The sequence below is a fragment of the Pleurodeles waltl genome, chromosome 8 (genome assembly GCF_031143425.1).
Source record: "Pleurodeles waltl isolate 20211129_DDA chromosome 8, aPleWal1.hap1.20221129, whole genome shotgun sequence".
NCBI classification, from domain to species: domain Eukaryota; kingdom Metazoa; phylum Chordata; class Amphibia; order Caudata; family Salamandridae; genus Pleurodeles; species Pleurodeles waltl.
The window spans coordinates 1,450,745,732-1,450,766,974 of record NC_090447.1 but is presented as its reverse complement, the minus strand read 5'-3'; the positions used below and the strand labels follow the sequence as shown (position 1 = coordinate 1,450,766,974).

Genomic DNA, 21,243 nt, shown 5'->3' with positions numbered 1-21,243 from the left:
TAGGTATGTTTCTGTGAAATGTAAGTTTTGCAGTGTACCACTTGTGCCGACAATCCTATCTCGTTGCAGCCTTGAAGAAAGCGCAGAGTGAAAGAATGTCATGCTAAGGAAATGTAAATGCTTTCCTAGGGGAAAGGACAGCAAGATAAAGGAAGATAAAACATCACAACAAAATGTGGTAATTTCTTAAAGACTATAATTAAATAAAATGAAAAATTACTAGGCTAAAGGGCACAGGCAGCAGGCCTAGTTGCTAAAATAACTTGCCCACAGTCATCACTGAGTAGGCTCCACAACATGAGTGCTCATTCTGTGGAAGCAGTGTGGATATCTGCCAACGAGGCCCAGTATGGATGGACTTATTCTACTTTGCTTAATATGCTGCTGCTATTGGTTTGTGAGTACGGGTCTCTCACTGCCATTGAGAATGGATCACAGCAGGCCCTGAGGGTAGCTGCTGGAATGGTTCAGTAAATGGAAACTGGGTGACATTATGGGCATTACTATGACTGTGGCGGACGGAAAAGCCCATCACTGAAGTCCCCACGGTTAGGTTGCTGCCAGTATAGCAGCCTGCCTGCCGGGCCCATTATGAGTTTCTTTGTGGGCCATGAAACCGCTTGCAGAGAAGGGGGTCGTAGTTCTTAGAGCAGCGCTGCTTGCAGCGCTGCCCTAATGGATTAGTACTGCCAGCACCGCCAGGCCAGCGCTAAGTAGTAATCTGGCAGTGCTGGCAGCCTGACTGCAGCGCTAACGCTGCAGTCGTAATATGGTGCTCGGATACCGCGACCCTGGCGGTCATTAGAGCTCCAGGGTCATAATTAGGCCGTATATTTAAACAATGTTGGAACCTTTGGCAGTTAGTGATGGGCAAGCACAAAGCCAATTATTGGTATTGTTCTCAATAAGACTGTAATAACAGACAGATAAAACCTGTTTACAGGAGGTACCTAATAAAGGAGCGAAGCTTTGATAGAAAGATGACACAACAAAGAAGAAGATGTGAAGTGTGAGAGCAGGGGCTTTGTGTTTCATTCTGGAACTTGATTGGAGCATGGGAGACAAACTTTCTCTCTGCTTGCCGATACTGACCAGCTGACATATTATTATCTGGCATATGTTATACTTTTTCCCTTGAAACATTTCTATATTATTGTTATTTTCTTCTGATATGGAAGTAGTAGAGAGGCCCTATCTTACATATAATTCTATTTGTGGTAAGTAAAGCAGTTCATTCCTCCTCCTCACGCTTGCAAGCATGCTGTTGTTTGCAGAGAAGAATTGTAAATAGATTAATAAATAAGGACAGGGGCACAGTGTTTTGACTAGGGCCGTAGGTCCCCTGCTGCCAAATTCTAGGTTTGGAGAGTGCAACAGCTGCCAAGCCTGGATTTCCACTCAGGTCTCTTTCTTCCACCACTCCCACTTCAGCTTCTGTTTCATCCATGCATCCTCCTTTCCCATTCTGTTCATACCTTCCCCTTCTACTTTGCTTTTCCCTTTTGTGCTTTTCTCTCTGTTGCTCTGGCTCAAATTTTGATGGATGATAAATAAGTACTGGTTTTCATAAATGAGGGACGCTCTAACTTCAGGAGGGGGACTACATATCCCAGACTGCTCTTTGGCCCCAGGAGGTGGCCATTTTCTGGCACAGTTGCTCCCACTCGCCACACCAACGAGCGCTATAAAGCGCTAGGGAGCCGACCGCAGTGCCTGGGCCAGGGCAGGCCCATCCACACCCATTGGAGCCAATAGAGGCTGGGCTGGGTCACCCCCCTAACATTTACTATCAAGTCGGGCTTGCTGGTGTTTTTCTTTTCTGTTGTAGCCTCTGGTGGGTTGTTCTATTGATCTAACTGACTATTAAGCGCTTATCCATTGATCAAAATACTTTTGATGGGCAAAAGGAAAGCGATTGAGGGTGGGGAAGGGGTTGTGGTAAAAAAAAAAAAACGGAAAAGGCAAAGGCACGCAGTTAACAATTGTGTTATGGATAGAATTGATAATCTTCTGGGTGAATGTGAGGAAATTTTAACCTCTTCCCCGGATGGCGTCTCCAATGATACTGAGTGTGAGCAATCCCCAGTTAGGAAGGCGGCGTCATAAGAAAATCCCAGATATGTTTAAAAAATGTGGGCCACAGGCTTTAGCTACTACAGGGCAGGGGGAGGGCAGAAATGTTATCACCTGTGTAGCCTTAATATCAGTGAATGAGCCATCACTCGCTTTTAGTGCCGCTCTTCAATGTACCAACTGCTTCAGCCCCCTAAACAATATTTCAGACCCATACGACAATACTGACTTAAGTACTATGGTGGGTGGGACAGTAGACACAAACGTGAACTCAGATCAGTCCAGTCGTCAGTACATCTCATGTATACAAGATCTAAAGAGTGCGGTGTCAGAGCTTAAATCTATGGTAAATTATTTAATCTCAGTAGTCAAACAGTTCATTCCTTTAGATGCCATGACCATCATCGATCGTATTTGTAGTCCCACGTTTAGTTCCTCGGGCCCCCGGTGAAGTTGCCCAAATTGCCTGTGACTTGCTGTAATAATAGTCATATTTGTGTTTCCTGTCCTGTTGCTGTTGGCTTAGCACCTTGTGCTGGCCAACCTCCAGTAGGTGACTGGACTGGGAACTCTTATCAGCCTTCCACACATAACAGGTGTGGGTAAGTAACCAAGGTTCTGCTCTCAAATTTCTAAACCTATGAATGACAATATCCCAAATTGCGCTGTACAGCCTGTTATTGACAGGCCCCATCAATGTCCCTCAATTACATCCGATGCCCAAAGGGAAGGGGGAGATTCTGTCAGAAACAAGGCAATCTAGTGGATTTGCCTTGTGAGAGGTTGCTAATCTGTAATACGTGAGGATATAATTGAAGCAGTTAGAAACGCTGATCCAGAAACACGCTATGATATGATAAAGTTGACACTTAGGGATGGGAGCATGGTGGATAATTTGGTGGCCCTAGATGCGAGGACATGTGCCCCAGGGCAATCTTGTTATCAGTTCAAATACCCTAGGTTCCCCTCGTATTATGGGGCCCGTCTTACCCACCATTTAGCAGGTAACCTACCTGTTCTTAATGAGAAGGATTGACTTGGAGTACCATCTGAAACCCTTGTTGATTTACCCTTTGACTCACGTGAAACAATTATCTCTGGTGTGGTTGCTTCTTCTAACGCTGATGCCACAAACACTCATGCTCCTCTTTTTGACAAACTCCATCAATTTACTCAGGACCAATTGCTCAATTGTTATAATATCACACTCTCTTCCCCCCCATCAGCCTTATCTGTCAATTCAGGATCAAGCAGCTAATTGTGAGAACATTACATCTATGGTCAGGTCAACTCCCCTAGATAGATTCCACCAGTTAACCCAGGCCCTACTGGCCAATTGTGATAGTACTGCACCTCCCCCCCACCTATTTCATCAGCCACATCAAAATCAGGTAGCCAATCCTGAGAATATAATATCTATGGTTAGGGCAGCTCCCAAAAGTGTTGGGGTGCGATATGTTTCCTGGAATGTGGCAAGTATGAGATTTGTCTTCACCCTCCCAACCTTTACTTTTTTTATTGAGGAACATGACCTTTGTCTCCTCAAGGAGACATGGTCGAATGATCCACTTTTTCGGTCTGGTTATTTAAATTTTTATATTCCTGCTCTTCCCTTTACCAAGGGTAGGCCTTCTGGTGGTTTAACTATTTGGGCCAGAACATCATTAAATTGTCGCATATCTCAGCTATCCATAGATTCCCCTGACTTATTAGGTCTTCGGTTTTCATTTGGGGTAAACGCAGTTGTGATCATTTTTAACATCTATACTAGAAGGGTCAGGGGGGTCGGGCTTCCAAAACCTTTTGTGTCCTGGAGACATTTCTGCAGAAATGTCTCCGGCATCATAAAATCATTGTGGCAGGTGATTTCAATGTCACGTTTGAACCTCTTGATTGGGATGATCTTGGGTTTACTAATGAGGAGGATCGGGTGTGGTCTGTTCCCACCTTGGACATTCTGCCCATCAAAAGGTGGTCGCAAGTTGCCATTTAGGCAATTTCTTCGACCATTGAATTTGGGCTCACTGCACTTAATGGTAGGACTAAATCTGATACAAAGGGTTGCCATACTTATAACAAGGTCAACCACACTAGCAGAATTTATTATTGCTTAGTTGGTATAAGATTGTGGGCACTAGCCTTCAATATGACTGTTATTGAGACAACTGAGAGCGATCATAACCCACTCTCAGTCCATATGTCCGCTCAGTGCAATCAAATGTTTGTGATCAATACCCCAGCTATATCACCTGTGGGAATTGGTTTGGCCAATGACAAACGCCACCTGCGGTGAAACAAGGTTTTGGCCCGACCAGATATTATTAATGATGCTAATGATGTTCTGAGGACCTCATTGATCTGTTTAGAGATGGACTCTGCAATTCCCAATGAGCAAATACATTTAATTTATACCTAATGCTTTGAGGGTATTGCGGTCCATTTTACAGTAGATATAGTCTCTGGGGGTGGGAGGTCTAAGGGTAAACATTGCTGGTTTAATAAAGAATGTCGGTCATCGAACAAGCGTTTAATCCAAGCTATTAAATCTAAGGATGTAGATTCCATTCGTACAGCTAGGAAGTCTTATAAATCAGCTGTTTGTAAAGCCAAGCATGAGCAAGATGACAAGTAGTGGGCTGCACTTAATGATGCTTCATGTGAGAGGAATTGTAGCGAATTTTGGTCCCTGGCGCGCGGCCCTTAAAATAGCGCATTGAATATTACAACGAATATTGCTCCAATGGAGTGGGTAGATCATTTTAGCAGATTGTACTCTCCTGATCATTGTAGTATGGTTTCTGAACATAAGCACTCTTGTTCAATTATTAATCCAATCCCTAGCCCTCCACCGACGCAATTGTTTTCCCTCGCAGATATAGTACATTCATTGGGTACTCTAAAGCGCGGGAAGGCATCTGGTCCTGATAGTGTCCGGGACGACCTATTTCTAACTGACGTTGAAGTACTATCATATCAAATGCAATAGCGACTGGGGCACCAATCCCTGAGTCATGGAAGGGTGCTATTATAGTCCCAATTTTTAAAAAGGATGATAGAGCCCTCGCTTGTAATTATAGGCCAATTAGCCTATTAGTCTGTGTGCAGAAAACGAGTTGTCACTGCCTTTTGGGCAAGATCCAAGATTGGATGACTGAATGTGATATACTTAGTCCACTACAGGCTGACTTCCGTAAGAACATTTCCACTATTGAACAAGCCTTCAGGTTCTTGATTTTATATTGGAAGACGGTTTTTATTGGCAAAGGGAATTTGTATGTTGCATTTGTAGACTTGAAAACCATGTTTGATCTAGTGTCTCGTAATAAGCTGTGGGAAGTTCTTTATGTGATGGCAATTCCTGAGCATATTCTTACATTATTAATACGGCTTAATGAGGATAATTATGCGCGTGTTAGGTGGGGTGACGGGGCAGCTCACTGACAGAATCCAGGTGTCTAGGGGAGTACATCAAGGGTGTGTCCTTGCCCCCACTTTGTTTTCTTTATATATCAATAATATTGTTTCCTTTTTACTCAGAGTGGAGGCTGATGCACCATTATTAGGCACACACAAAATTCTGGTCCTGCTATTTACAGATGAAACACTTTTGATATCTAAAACCCCAAGTGGATTACGAAAACTCCTTACGTGCTTTGAGGAATTTTGTTCTGCACGGGGTCTGGAAATCAACACTTCCAAAACCAAATTAATAATGTTCAATCCTCATAGATCCTTCAAAGGAAAGTTTATGCTCAAAGGTACTCACTTGAAAAGGTGAACACATTTAGTTACCTGGGCTTAATGTCAACAGAAAAAATGTCTTGGGAGTCACATATTGCAAAGCAGACGTTAAAACTAAAGCAAACTACAGGGGTTTTAATTAAGGATTTTAATCTTTCATTCACTAAGCCAATATGCCCTGCACTCCAGATTTACGAAGCTAAGGCTGTGAGCTCGGCACTCTATGGGCCAAGCTATGGGGCTGTGCCAAAGCTCAAGTACTATCAATTTCTGAAAACAATAAAAAAAAAAATCTTGTTTCTCTCTCGCAAGCACTCCGCTGTTTCCTCTCTTTAAGGACCTAGGCATGAAGAGCATAGGCTATAAGGCTCGCCTACATCCTTTCTTGTATTGGCGATGTATTTAGACTACTCCAGAGCTTGCCTCCTTTACTGCAGCCCTGCAGGTCATTTTAGAAATTGACCGCTCTCTTATTATTCCTTGGCTCAGACATATCAAAGAGTTACTTTATTCGCTTGGGCTCATCGAACTCTGGGACTCTCCAACTACTGCCTCCTTTCCATCGAAACTCAACCTAAAAAACGTATTTCAAGATGGTAGACACCGAAGAACTGGGGGTAGCACTTCACTCTATATTGTCATGTGATTTTACTGACCTAAAAGATATCTGAAAATACAAGGCTTTCTGGGATATAATCTCGGTGCCTAGAGAAAGGAAACTGTACTTCCAGTTTTGTGTAGGAACCTTACCATTAAGATCATTTACCAGCCTTCGGTTACCTGAGCAGAGAATTACTTGTCCAGCTTGAAAAGCATCTATTGAAAATCTTCCTCATGTTTTATTTGTTTGCCCTGCCTACGCTGCCTCTCACAGGAAATGGCTGGCCCCTGCCTGTAGATTGGTGGGAGCAGTAGGTCCCATGCTGTCCTTCTAATTCTTAGATCAGACACTCGTTTGACTCTAGTAATTGCTCTTGCCAAGTTCCTTGGGGCAAGTTGGATTCTTAGATCAAAATTTGTATGATGGGTTTAGTAACTATGGGGCATATTTATACTCTGTTTGCGCCGGAATTGCGTCTTTTTTTTTGACGCAATTCCGACGCAAAACTAACTCCATATTTATACTTTGGCGTTAGACGCGTCTAGCGCCAAAGTCCATGGAGTTTGCGTAATTTTTTAGCGTGGACACCTACTTTGCGTTAATGATATGCAAGGTAGGCGTTCCCGTCGAAAAAATGGACTCCGAGGCATGTGCGCCGTGTTTACACTCCCGGGCAAAATTCACGCCCGGGAGTGGGCGGGTCAAAAAAAATGACGTCCAGCCGCTTTTGCGCCGTTTTTTAGCGCCTGGTCAGGGCAGGCGTTAAGGGACCTGTGGGCTCGGAAGGAGCCCAGAGGTGCCCTCCCATGCCCCCAGGGACACCCCCTGCCAACCTTGCCCACCCCAGGAGGACACCCAAGGCTGGAGGGACCCATCCCAGGGACATTAAGGTTAGTTCAGGTGAGTATTTTTATTTTTATTTTTGTGTGGCATAGGGGGGCCTGATTTGTGGCCCCCTACATGCCACTATGCCCAATGACCATGCCCAGGGGACAGAAGTCCCCTGGGCATGGCCATTGGGCAAGGGTGCATGACTCCTGTCTTTGCTAAGACAGGAGTCATTTCAATGGGGGTTGGGAGTCGAAAAAAATGGCGCAAATCGGTTTGAGGCGAAAAATTTGCCTTCGCCTGACTTGCCCCATTTTTTGGCGCCCAAGCTCCATATTCCCCTACGCCGGCGCTGCCTGGTGTACGTCATTTTTTTTCACGCACACCAGGCAGCGCCGGCGGCTAACGCCGGCTAACGTCATTGAATAAATACGGCGCCCGCATGGCGCTTCAGAATGGCGTTAGCCGGCGCTCATTTTTTTGATGCAAAACTGCGTTAGCGCAGTTTTGCGTCAAAAAGTATAAATATGGCCCCATGTATCGAAATTGCCCTGGAAGAGCACTTAGGTTTTATTCTTTTAATATGTACTGTATATAATTTATATATTTATTATGTATTTATTCTGTCGTTGCTGTTAGCTTTTATGGCCCTTGTGGCCGAAATAAAGTTCTTTGATGATGATGAGTGCCAGTGCCGACCATCACAATCATTGGTACATATTGTTAGAGGGTGAGAAGTAAACGTTTGTTAAGCGCGAGCATCAATGCATGTGTAATAATCAGTTTTTTACACAGGATTGCCATGTCTATCGTGAATTACCAAAGCAACTCCTGAAACACGACTTTCTTTATTTCATTTCAAGTGTATTCCAATAGCAGCCGCTTGGTGGCACTGTAAGCATTGCTTTAAGTTTGATCTGCATTGTTCTGGGTAATTCTGCAGTGTAGCTCACTTTCAGATGGAGAGACTCCAGTCTCCTGCTCTTTGCAGTTTATGCTTTATGGGTGACTCCCCGTAGGGGTGTGTTTAATCTTGACATTTTAGCACACCCTCTACAATGCTTCGTGTTTCTCCCACATCTTTCACAGATTCTGCATTGGTCTGAGTCACAATGAACATTAAACTGGTCATAGAGTACCGTCTTATCTCCTGCTCCATACATTATGCATTAGCACTCCTTCGGTATTTTGAAATATTGTATTTTTGGTATTTCCTTTCAGCTTTGCTGAACGCATTTTCAGATGTCTGTTTCAGGCAGCACTGTATACCTCATTACATATAGTTGATTTTGATTCAGCTCTTTGTTCATGTTTGGATGGCTTTACTGTCTTCCCCTGTTCTCTGTATTGTATTTGATGACTTTCCTCCCTATTCTGTGTTTTCCCGCCCCTGGAGCATAGCTTGTATGTCCTTAGTTTTTATTGGATAAACTGTAAACTTCCATGGACATCATGGACATCATTGAACTACTTTTCTTTCTTCATTCACCATTTGAATGATTATTTAGCACTCCATGTGAGTGCGTCTCAAGCGTCTTTCTTTGCTTTCATACTGTAAAGTGTGCTGTGTTCTTTCTCTGCTCTTCTAACCTTCTAATGTCTCTCCCCTTCAAGCCACCTTCCGAGTAATTCTTTACGGCACACCAAGCACCTGCTCTGAATGTCGTTTCCCAGTCACAACCTTCCCCTAGCCAGTCTCTTCATTTTCACCCACCCACTTATTGTTGCTCCGCAGTGCATCAGGTGCCAAGTGACTCACTATTTCACAACTCTTATCTGTACCTCGTCCCTTTCCCTCATCTTTTCTTCTACACCTCTTTTAGACCTGACAGCCTTATGGTGGTCTTCTTCCAAATGTTTTCCCTGTTTGCCTCACCTTTTTGCTGATTCTTTTTGTTGGCCTTAGGAGCACTTTATCATGCTGACCAGTGCTAAAGTGCATGTGCCTTCTCCCCTAAGCATGGTTTGATTGGTACATCCACAGAAGAAATATTTAACTTACTTATATGTCCCTTTTAAAGTGCACTAAATGCATTCAGGGCCTATAAATTAAATGCTACTAGTGGAACTGTAGCACTGCTTGTGTCACCCACTCAAGTAGCCCTTAAACGTGACTTAGGACTGCATTGCAGAGCACCTGTATGTGCAATTATATTGCTATGTTGACCTGGTATTTAAAACCTCTTGCCAAGCTTTAACCTCCCCTTTTATTACATATGTCGCTCCTAAGGCCGGCCCTATGATGCCCATAGGGCAGGGTGCCACGTAATGAAAAACAGGACATATACTTTAAAGCTTTTTTTGTCCTGGTGGTGAACAATTTCTAAATTCATTTTTCACTACTGTGAGGTCTACCTCTCTCATAGGTTAACATTGGGGATTCCTTATTACATTTAATAAGCTGAAACTCCTAATCGGGAAGGAGGGATACGCCATGTTTAGTACCTATGGAATTGAAATAAGGAACCCTCTTTAATGGTGAAATAAAATTTGTTACAATTTTGAAAATGCCACTTTTAGAAAGTTGGCATGTACCTGCTGTTAGCCCTATGTGCCTGCAAAATGTTCCCAATACACATCTGGGCTAGGTGACAGCTGAACTTTGTGTATTCCCTCCAGACAGCCACAAACAAAAGGAGCTTAGGATTGACTGGTGGGCCATCGGGATACTGATGGCCCATCCTGGGCAGGATGGGTGGGTAGTGCTGACACTTACAACTGAATAGGAAGTGTCCTTCTTCTTCACAAAGGGCTTCATAACCCACTGTAGTGAGTCTGGAGCCAGGCCAGGAAGAAAAGATCTCTATTCACTCCCACTTCAAACGCACAACTGGGTATAAGTACTGGACCTCTGACGCTAACAAATCAGTATACTACTGGGCCTGTGAAGAACTCTGCCAGGAAGAAGGACTGCTGTGCTGTTACAAGGACTGTCACTGTGGACTGCTGATCTGGAAGAATTGCTGATCTGGAAGAACTGCTTTCCTGCTGTGCTGCCCTGCTGCCTGCTGCCCTATACCCTTCTGAGGAAGGACACAGTGAGCCTGGCTGACCAATGCCGCAGCTGGCTATAAGATTTTCAAGACTATCTTCCACTAGAACTTTGGAATGTTGAGGACTCCACTAATAAAAATTAAGTGGTTCAGGGCTAAAAGTGGCCAACAAACACCTTTCACTCCAACATTGCAATGTTTGACACTGTTTCTTCCTTTTAAATTTAAGATCATTCTATGGTCAAGGGGTGACATGTTCTAATACATTTATAGGCCTTCTATCATGAGCTACAGTATTGTTAAAGACCTCCAACCTCATTATAGTCCTTAGGTTCAGGTGTACAATTTGGGTTCAGGGCATTTAACAACTGATATACACCTCCTCAGCAGGCTACAATATTATATTATCACTGCCTTGGTAAATGTATCCGTGCTATGATTTTCTGTTCCCTGAAACATACCTGAATCTTTCCGCTTGTAGGAAAATGCCTCTTTATTGCATGTTCTCCCCAATGTTTTGTGGCCTGATACTGCTGTTTTATTACTCTGTGAACTGGGACGCTGCATGTGCTCTCCTGACCTCTAAAGCGTGTAAAAATTGGTTATAGTCCCATTTGCCTTATTTAGCTTACCTATAAGTCCCGGGTATATGGGTCAAAGTGTATTCAGGGCCTGTAAGCTAAATGTAACTGGATAACTGCAGCATCCATTGTGCCACGCACTACAGTGACAGTGCAAATATGACTGCAGACCTGCCACTGTAGCCTGGCTTTGGAAGTTTAAGCTTCAAGCTGTCAAAATAACTCCTATGAAAAGCTAAAACCTTCCTTTTAAATATTAACAAATCACTATTAGGCTGACCTTGTAGCCCAGAAGGCAAGGAGCATGGCATTTCAAAGTAGAAGATGTAGAAAGCTAATGTTATATATGTTCTGCAGAGGAAAAACAAAAAAAACTAATGGCTGTCTTATAGGAAAGCAGTGGATTGAATTCTTCCACTTATTTAAATTAGGAAACAGCAACAATATGCTTCAAAGACTCTTTTAATAAATATTTCAAATACAATTTAATGGTAAAATCAACTTTGTAATAACTATTAAGGGAAAATGTACTTTTAGAAGGTTACATTTTCCCTGACGAAAGCCTCTGGAGACTCATTCACAGGCATTCCATCTGTCACCTGGCAGCTGAATAACCCCCTTGATGAGGTGAGGAAAATCCTTGCAGAGCAGCACAAAGGCCTAGGTGTGGTGAGGTGCTTTGGTTTCTCTGGCAGAATGACCATCTGGGTTGTACCAAGGAACTTCAAAAAGGTCTACCCTATCCCAGGCAATTGTTATCTAACATCTGATCAGGGCTCTTCTTTGTTCCCTCAATGAGGCAGGCACTAATCCCAAAAGGAGTTGACCTGTCCCAAGAACTGGTTTGAAGTGACCACCTAGGGGGAGTGGGCATTTCCCTGGCTACACCACAGGGGTGGGCACACCGGCCCTACACAAGGGGAGGAGGCTTGCATTATCTTGGATTTAGCCAGAGACTAGAACTGTGGGGTTGCTTGCAGTAGGGTAAACATGATCTCCTGCAAAAGTGGGTAGGGTTACTTCTTGGAGCTTTTCCAATATTAGCTAGAGAGGGGTCAGGAGACACCCTCACCCACAGACTAGTGGCTGTTGAAGACCAGAAGAAGGACCTCACCTGCTGTTGAGACCTGTGAAGGGACTCGAAGGGCTGGACCTGCCCCCACTTATACCTGTCCTGGACGCTGCTGCCCTGTTCCCTGACCTCTGCTGGAGGCTTCTGATGGAGTTAATCCTGACCCTCAAGATCTGTTCCTTTGTTGTGTCAACCTTCTGAAAAAACTGGGACTTACCAACTTTATGGCTTTAAAAACCTCCAGTGGAAGGGGGCAAACCTGCCTAGTAAACACGATGAAGCTGCGTTGCTGCTGGGTCAGAAATTCAGGCTTCTTCTGCTCTGATCTGAGTATGAGAAACCAGTACTTTTTGCAGTGTCCCTCCACTTTCTCCCCCATTTTTGACCACTAGAGGCTGGTTCTCTGACTGTGAGGGTGCCCTGGGCTCTGCTAACCATACCTAGGGCCTGTGCTCTGACTAAATGATATATGCAAATTAGGCATCATTATAATTGGCATGACAACTTTCCTGTAAGTTCATAGAATATCGTTGGACATGTAGGTGTAACGGTCCAGCAGATTTAGTGCACATGTGTGTACTGCTGTATCACCTGCTTTCACTTTAAAAACCAGCCCTGCTTTGCAGTCTACCTATAAATTAAATGTATATGCACATTCAACTTTGGAATTAAAGGTAAATCCAAAGTCTCAAGGTACCTTATTTTTACATGTATGTCACCCCTAACATCTTCCCTAAGTGCCTTGTAACTATAAGTGGGACCAATATAAAATATGTTTTATGATGAGCCAAAATCCAGCCTTCCAGCAGTTCCTCTCAAATTGGCCAGGCTCAATCAGGCAGAGCCAAACTGCCTTAATGAAGTGTGAAGGTGCCTGCATTGAAACAAAGGGACATTTGGTGGGTGGAGATCTGCAAGCTGCAGGAAGGAAGGGGGCTTGGTAGCTAATCTGGTCTTCGAAGGAAGAATGGGAGTTAGGACAGAACACAGGATCACCCCAACTTCCTGCCACCCCAGCCAGATGGCACCCTGCACCCCACTGATCAGGGGTGCCACCTTGATTGCCAACCCAGGAACACTCAAAAAATATGCAAGAGGTGCCCAGCAACACAGATCCCTGCCTGAAACTACAAAGAGAAGAAGGAGTGCCGTGCTGGAACCTCGGTCTGCACCGCAAAGGACTGCAGTCTGTGTGACTGCACCTGCTGCACACTGGGGGAACTACAGCTCTAAGGACTTTTGTCTGACTTCCAGAAGTAAAGGAGTGGACTCCCTAAAATTTACAAAGAAACAGCAGTCTATTTTTAAAATGTATTTTCACTGTGGCATGCGACATTGTTTTTGGGTAAAGTTGGACTTCTATGGTGCTTTATGGATGTCTCTTATTGCAAATTTCTCTGCAGTGCTGCAGATAGTTTTCTACCACTGGGCAGGAATTGTGGCAGAGGCTCCTAATCATATGCACATGATATTAATATTGCACAAACTCAATGACTTCCACAGAGTGGTGGCATAAACAAACATATATGAAAGATGCATGGGCTGTTTCTACCTAAGTGTGTGTTACAATATCAAAATAAATATTTTCTGAACTTTTTTATGACAAGGCTTTACAGGCGGAAAAGCATTGCAGGTGAAAATGTCTGTGTTCCATACCACCACACCTTCGCATAGTCTGTCTGAATCGCATCATAACAACAATATGTTTCAGTCTTTTTGCATGCAGGTGGCAGTTAATGTTGTTTTTTGGCCTTTTTTAGGTTTGGTTAGAGACAGCTTTAATCCTCCCATGGATCTTATGCTATTCATACACAGAACGACTTTAAGAGCCAATTATGTAATGATGAGTCCATATTCATCAGCCTTTCAGGCATTAGTAATTTAAAACTGCCACTCATCAATTATATATCATATCTCTTTACCATTAATGATCCTTTCACTGAAACAGTAGTAGTAGTGGGACCATAAAAAGAGGGTAATTCATTTTATTACACATCACACTGCTGAGATCCAAAGTTGGAGCACAGCAAGTCCCTGCTTCTCTGCAGAGGCAGGAGTATGAGAATGTGCTGCTTCACATTGATTCAGTGGCAGAGGCAGGCTTTTAGTGCCAGTGCGGATTGAAGAATCCATCAGTCTCAATCATTAAACTACTCTGTGAAAGGAGTGTGGTGGGGGAGGGGGAGGGATCTGTATAAGGTCCAATGGGCCTGATTTAAGAAAAGTGGTGCTGCACCCAGTGCAACGCCACTTTTCTTGCACCTCTTAGCGCCCCCCAACACCACCATGTGTGCGCTGTATCTAAGATACGGCACACCATAGTGGTAGTTAGGGGAACTATTGTCAAAATATTTGACGCTTGTTCAGAGCTTTGCAGGATTAGTGTCACAAATGTTGATTCTAATCCTGCAAAGCCCATTGAGGGCCATCAAAAACAATGGTGTGCCTCCTTTTAATGCCTGCTCTAAGCAGGCGTTAAAAGTGCCCAAAAAAATTTGCCATTTTTTCAAAGCCCTAATGAGGGAACACCCTGTTTGCATACATTATGCCTAAATAGGCAGCGGTCTGTCCCCATACAAAGAGCTGCATAACCCCCTGTAGTGAGTCTGTAGCCAGGGCAGGAAGGGCAGGGACTATGTGCACTTCAAAGGTATGTCTTTGAAGTCTCCCCCACTTCAAAGGCACGGCTGGGTATAAGTACTGGACCTCAGATACCATAACTTCAGAACACTTCCAGACCTGTGAAGAGTCTACCAGGAAGAAGAACTGCTGTGCTGCTGATGGACTGCCACTCTGCTAGACTACTGCTTTGTTGAACTTCTGCCTTGCTGTGCTGCCCTGCTGCCTGCTAATCTCTTGCCTGGGTGAGAAGGACTGAACCTGCACAACTTGAACCCAGAGTGACTCCAAGGGCTAGCTCGCTGGCCTCCTTATCTGAAGTCTTAGGGACATAAATGAGTTCCAACCACCCTGCTTCTGCATCTGCACTCTGCCATCTGTTAGTCTGTCCTAACAAGTGGTGCCATCCCAGCCCTGGGCCCTTGGAAGTGGACCTCAGGTGTTTGCACCAGTGAAATTGAACACCCGCGGCACTACCGACGCACCCTCTGCAGAACTGCTGCTTCACTGCTGCTGCGTGGATTGGACCCTGTGCAAAAGACTCACATGACCATTGCACCCCGCATCTTGGGATTGATGCATCGCCTTCAGAAATGCCACTGTGCGACGCATTCCCTGGTAAAGGTCCTCACATCCCTGTTGATGGCAGCCTCAATGCCACCACCAAAACTCCGTATTACAGCTCCATTGCTCATGGGAACCAACGCATGGGCTTGACTGGGCAACACATTCTTGACATGAGTCTTTGCATCGCAAGCCCCGTCATCTGGATCCTCAACATTGATGGATCTGGACCTCGCAGCCTCACCACATGTAGGAACCTGCACGTCTTCTCTGCTGAGCGACCCATCTGTGTCCCGAATCCAGGCAACACTCCCCAACCTCAGATTAAGGTATTATTGTTCAGTGGGCCTAACTGGGTCCCTGTAGCTGGCCCATGATCAGTCGCGGTCGGCCTGAACTTTGGAAATTGTCCCAGTCTGGCGCAACCAGATAACCCATTTTAGCGCTTTATGCTTCTTGGCGCTATTTTTATTTAAAACCATTAAAAAATCATTATCTCAGGTTCTACTTATTGGATTTTTGTTCTTTTGATCTTTAAAATTTATTAAAGTCAGATCTATTTTTCTAACTTGATGTGGTATTTTTTTCTGCAAAGTTCTCACCATTTTACTATTTGAAGGTTTGCACAAATACTTTGCAAACTGCCTCCAAATTAAGCCGGACTGCTCTGTCCACTCCACATCTTGTCCATCTTCAGGCTCTCCCATTTACTGTTGTATCCGAACTTCAACTAAGTTCCATTCCATCCTTCCTCCCTGTTCCACTCCGTTGTAAACCCTTCCCTTAGGCCACTGGGTTGATGCCTACAGCAATGCTGTAACAGTAAATGAATACTGTCCTAATACAAACCAGGAAAGATAGTAAAGCAGCCTTAATTGGGCTTCAGTTGGTCCTTTACTCCCATGAGTCCCAGTGCCACACCACCTACAGAACTAATGATACCTCCAGCCCGGTGAAGCAGACTGTCTTCTGCCCACTCCACTTGGCCGTCACTCCAAGGCATCAGGCCTAAAGCAGGGTGACTGCCAATATATGTAAAAGAAATACATAAATAGGGGGAAAGATTCCAACCTCTTGGCCCCTGTTGTCGGGCCTTGTTCCCTGAATACAAACTTAACCTCATCCCTAATTTTAGCAAGGTAAAAGGGCTCCCCTCCCCCAATTTTTCGAGAAAGAAAGTCAAAATTGGGGTGCAGTGATCCCCCACAATACTTGCCTCTGTGCCACTGCTCCTGCTGAACTAAGGGCCCTTGTTTTAAAAAAAATTAAATAAAATGAAAAAGCCCAAATATCTCTCCACATTTCTCAGCAGATCTCTCTGAGGAAGCTGTACCAGTCCACTTGTAAATGCAAAAAACCCTTATAGCAACCCTTCCTCTGGGCCATCTCTTTAATTCCTTCCAAAGATATTGCTCCTTTCCTCTTTCTCATGGGCCATTACTTTGCAGCCCTAGGGGTCTGGATTATAAGAGCTTTGCGCCTGAAGATGACCCTGCTGTCTTTCTCCCTAGTAAACACTCAACTCACCTGAAAAAAATCTGCATGCAAGCAGAGGTCAAAGTGGATTGGATCTATGAGGACTAACATGACCATGCCATTTTAATTTTACAAAAACAGTTTCCATGTGCTTTGTTAAAAATGAGCTTGGGATTAAGGAGCGTGTGGAGTCTCCTGTGCTTGAAGTCCAGGGAGATAAAACTAAAGAACAAACAGGCCTTCTCATCAGGGTGCCTGTTAGCTCAAGGAAATGTAAATGTGTGTGAATGGTTTCTCAGCAAATGTAAAGGCTGCCTGGGTGCAAGGATATGCTTTAATTGAAGGAACCGGTTGGAACTTCATGGTGCCAAATATTTTGTCCCTGATTAAGAGTGCAGGTGCTATTTCGCGCATCTGATAAACATACCAGAGAGTATGTAATTTTTCAGGGGCAATAAATAGCACTTATTACTAGTTTATCGGAAATAGCTTAGAGATTTTGGTGTTTAAACCACCAAAATCTGCATGGTAAATACCGTACGCATTTTCCCTGGTAAATCTCGTCCAGGTTTGACCTGCTAAAATTGAATGAAGCTTGATCGTTCTCAGATACAGTAAATACCTGTAACTCGCAATTCCGACCCATGTATAAACGCTTACACACGGGCTGGAATTAACTCAGGCTGTTATTCTTTTTTTAAATATAAGGATATTGTCAGCAAAGTTCTGGAAGTGTACCTTTAATGCACACTTACAAAAAATATGTTTGCACTAATTACAATTTGATTACCAATTACTAAAATCTTTAAAAGCACTTGTTTTATCTTAAACACTAAGGGGCATATTTATACTCCGTTTGCGCCGAATTTGCATCGTTTTTTTCGACGCAAATTCGACGCAAAACTAACTCCATATTTATACTTTGGCGTTAGATGCGTCTAGCGCCAAAGTTCATGGAGTTAGCGTAATTTTTTTGCGTGAACACCTTCCTTGCGTTAATGATATGCAAGGTAGGCGTTCCCGTCTTAAAAAATGACTCCGATGCTATTGCGTCGGATTTATACTCCCGGGCAAAAATGACGCCCAGGAGTGGGCGGGTCTAAAAAACCCGCATTTGCGCCGGATTTTAGCGCCTGGGTCAGGGCAGGCGTTAAGGGACCTGTGGGCTCAGAATGAGACCAGAGGTGCCCTCCCCTGCCCCCAGGGACACCCCCTGCCACCCTTGCCCACCCCAGGAGGACACCCAAGGCTGGAGGGTCCCACCCCATGGACATTAAGGTAAGTCCAGGTAGGTATTTAAAAAAAAAAAAAATTGTGGCATAGGGGGGCCTGATTTGTGGCCCCCTACATGCCACTATGCCCAATGACCATGCCCAGGGGACAGAAGTCCCCTGGGCATGGCCATTGGGCAAGGGGGCATGACTCCTGTCTTTGCTAAGACAGGAGTCATTTCAATGGGGGATGGGCGTCGGAAAAAAATGGCGCAAATCGGGTTGTGGGGATTTTTTTGCCTCAGCCTGACTTGCACCATTTGTGGACGCCCATACGCCATTTTCCCCCTACGCCGGCGCTGCCTGGTGTACGTTGTTTTTTTTAACGCACACCAGACAGCGCCGGCGGCTAACGTCATTCAATAAATACGGCGCCCGCATGGTGCTTCAGAATGGCGTTAGCCGGCGCTAATTTTTTTGACGCAAAACTGCGTTGGCGCAGTTTTGCGTCAAAAAGTATAAATATGGGCCTAAGCCCGTATTTACTTTGGGGTTTTGTTACATCTATAGCACACCCCGACGCAAAATTCTTTTTTAGCATATACCAAGCCATGCAAATCCATTGTGCGTTTCATTTTGCGATTTAGTAAATAAAAAGTAACACAAGGCAGCCCACAATGCTACCTTACATTACTTTGCGTCGGGGAAGTGTTTCGTGGTTGCGGTATGGGTGTTCTTGTGTATCCATCCACGGATTTTGATGCAATCCCAGATTTACTAAGGTGAGTAAACCTGAGATTGTGCCAAAATGTTATGTCCCCCTGAAGTAGGGACAACCAGGAGAAATATTTGTATTTCTCCTAGTTATTTTTTCTTTCGATGCGTGCTGTATTTTTAGTATGCATAGAAAGAGGAAATTGCTTCTAAGGGTTGTTCTTGTGCCTAAAGGTACCACTTCCTGCACAGAAACATCCTGTTCATAATGCATACCCATGATTCAAGGGTGACTGCATTGGCGCTAGGCAGCACACAGCCGCAAGCACTAGGAGACAGCAGAAATGCACCATATCTTTTCAAGGTTTGGTGCAATTCTGCTGTCTCTCTTTCATGCAACACAGTGCAGGAACTTTGCTTGCTGCCCTGGATTGTGTGAATGTTGCCACATATGCCCCTAAGTGCCAGATTTATTAAGGACCTGCATTGTCCTTGTTTCACGCAAGATGACAGAAGGCATCACAATTCCTCAATACAGAATTACAAAGTCACGCAAGGCCAATATGTGCCACCATATGTGGCTTTGTAAAGAAATGAAACATAATCCATCTGCTTGTGCTGTGTTACATTACATTTTTAGCTGGAAAGGTGTTCCATTGGTGGCGTATTTTCCTGTGCATCCACCCCTGATTTGACTCAATTACGTTAGGTGTGCCTAATAAGCTATCCACATCCTGATGGGCCATTAACATCCTGATGGGTCTGTGGTATAGTCTGTTTTCAGGTGTCATAGTCTTTTGTTCAATATATATGTCACAGGAGCTAAAACATAGGTGGATTCTAGACTCCTAGCTGATCCTGGGGAGAATTCGAGGCATGAGACTGGAGAGTCGTTGGGACCAGTAGTTTTCTCCTGGCCTCTATTCTTATTTACTTGTCATCTGTTTAACCTCTTCTTCAATAAAGAAGTTTGAAACAACAGACTATGGATTTTCTATTATTACAACATCATATGGTCATCCTCGGCAGGATGGCAGGGAGGAGCTAACACTTGAATCTGTATGGGCTGTGCCTGTCCCAACACAAAGAACTGCATACCCTCCTGTAGTGAGTCTGGAGCAAAGGCAGGAAGAGCAGGGAACCTGTGTACTTCAAAGGCCTCTCTTTGAAGTCTCCCCCACTTCAAAAGCACAACTGGGTATAAGTACTGGATCCCGGATACTACCAAGTCAGTACACTTCTAGACCTGAGGACATTCCTCCAGGAAGAAGAACTGCTGTGCTGATGAAAAGACTGTGGGGGTCATTACGACCTCGGCGGTCTTTTCGCAAGACCGCCGAGGTACCGCCTTGCTGGAGACCACCAGTGGTGGCGGTCTTCCGTGCCGCGTATTATGGCCGCTGGCAGGCCGCCATCCTTTTTCGTACGGAAAGCCGCCAGTAGCCATACTGGCGGGTGGCAGGAAAGTGGAGGTTGCTCAACCTCCACCGCCACGTCAAAAGAACACCACCCACTGAATCACGTCCCATGATTCGGTGTGGCGGTGTTCTGGTGACGGTGTTCTGGTGGCAGAGCTGTCCCCATGGATCCCGTCCCCTCCCGGAGGATCAACGGACAAGGTAAGTTGATCGTCCTTTAGGGAAGGGAGTGGGGGGGTGTTGTGTGCGTGCATGGGGTTGTGCGTGTGAGAGTGTAGAGGGGTTGAGTGAGTGAGGGTATGCGTGCAGGGGGTGATGTGTGTATGGGAAATGTGTGCGGGTCGGATGGTGTGCATGTCTGTTTGTATGTGTGCGGGTATGTGTTGTCGGGTGTATGTGTGCGTGTAGGGGTGTGTATATGTGCATGTTGGGGGTGTGTGCGTGTAGGGGTGTGTATATGTGCATGTTTGGGGTCGGGTGGGGAGGGGGTTGTGCCACCTTTGGGGGTGGTGGCACGGGGGTGGGGGATGTGGGGGGAGGATTCGTGGGGGTAGCTGGGGGTGGGGGAGACCCCTATCAGTGCCAGGGAAGGAATTCCCTGGCACTGATAATGCCTACCGCCATGGATCTCATGGCGGTTCCCAACCACCTGAGATCCATGGCGGTATGCAGGGTCCTGATACAGTCGGCGGTCTAGTGACGACCGCCGGGCTGGAGACCCCAATCTCCAGCCCAGTGATCTAAACCGCCATGGCGGTCGGAATGGTGAAGTGGCGGATCATAATTCCATTTTTTTTTTTCGCCGGCCTGTTTGCGGTCTTACCGCCACTTTACCACCGACCGCCAGGGTCGTAATGACCCCCTGTGTCTCTTCTGGACTCTGCTTCACTTTGTTGGACTCCTGCTTTGCTGTGCCTACCTTGCTGCCTGCTGCCCTCTTTGCCTGGGAGTGAGAAAAAGTGGACCTGCATCTCTACATCTCCAGAACCAAAGGGACTCTGCCAACTGTGAGTCCTGCCCTGCCAATTGGTGCCAATTTAGTTTTAGGCCCTTGGAAGTGGGTTTTCTCACTGTGTTCCTGCAAAATCCAAGTATCACTGTTGTTGTGCTTGTCGCAACCAAAGCATTCCCCCTCAACGCAGAGGCATCACGTTGCAGCTGAGGACAAAGACATCACATCGCCGGCTGCATGGCTCAACAACGACGCATCACCTTCATCACAAAGGGTTCTGCGACAGAGAATCTCCAACTGCACGAATCGGACCCAATGCATTGCTTACACCTTAAGGACCAAAGCTGACGCATTGCTTCTGACTGCTCATCGCATCATGCTCTTGATGTCAACGCACCCT

At 45.1% G+C, this 21,243-nt stretch overlaps 1 protein-coding gene across 1 annotated transcript in view; it reads left to right on the top strand.

The window, feature by feature from the left end:
• The window catches only part of TMPRSS3 (transmembrane serine protease 3), a 179,730-nt gene that overhangs the window by 106,147 nt on the left and 52,340 nt on the right, over nt 1-21,243 (top strand). The gene's annotated exons all lie outside the window — the stretch shown is intronic.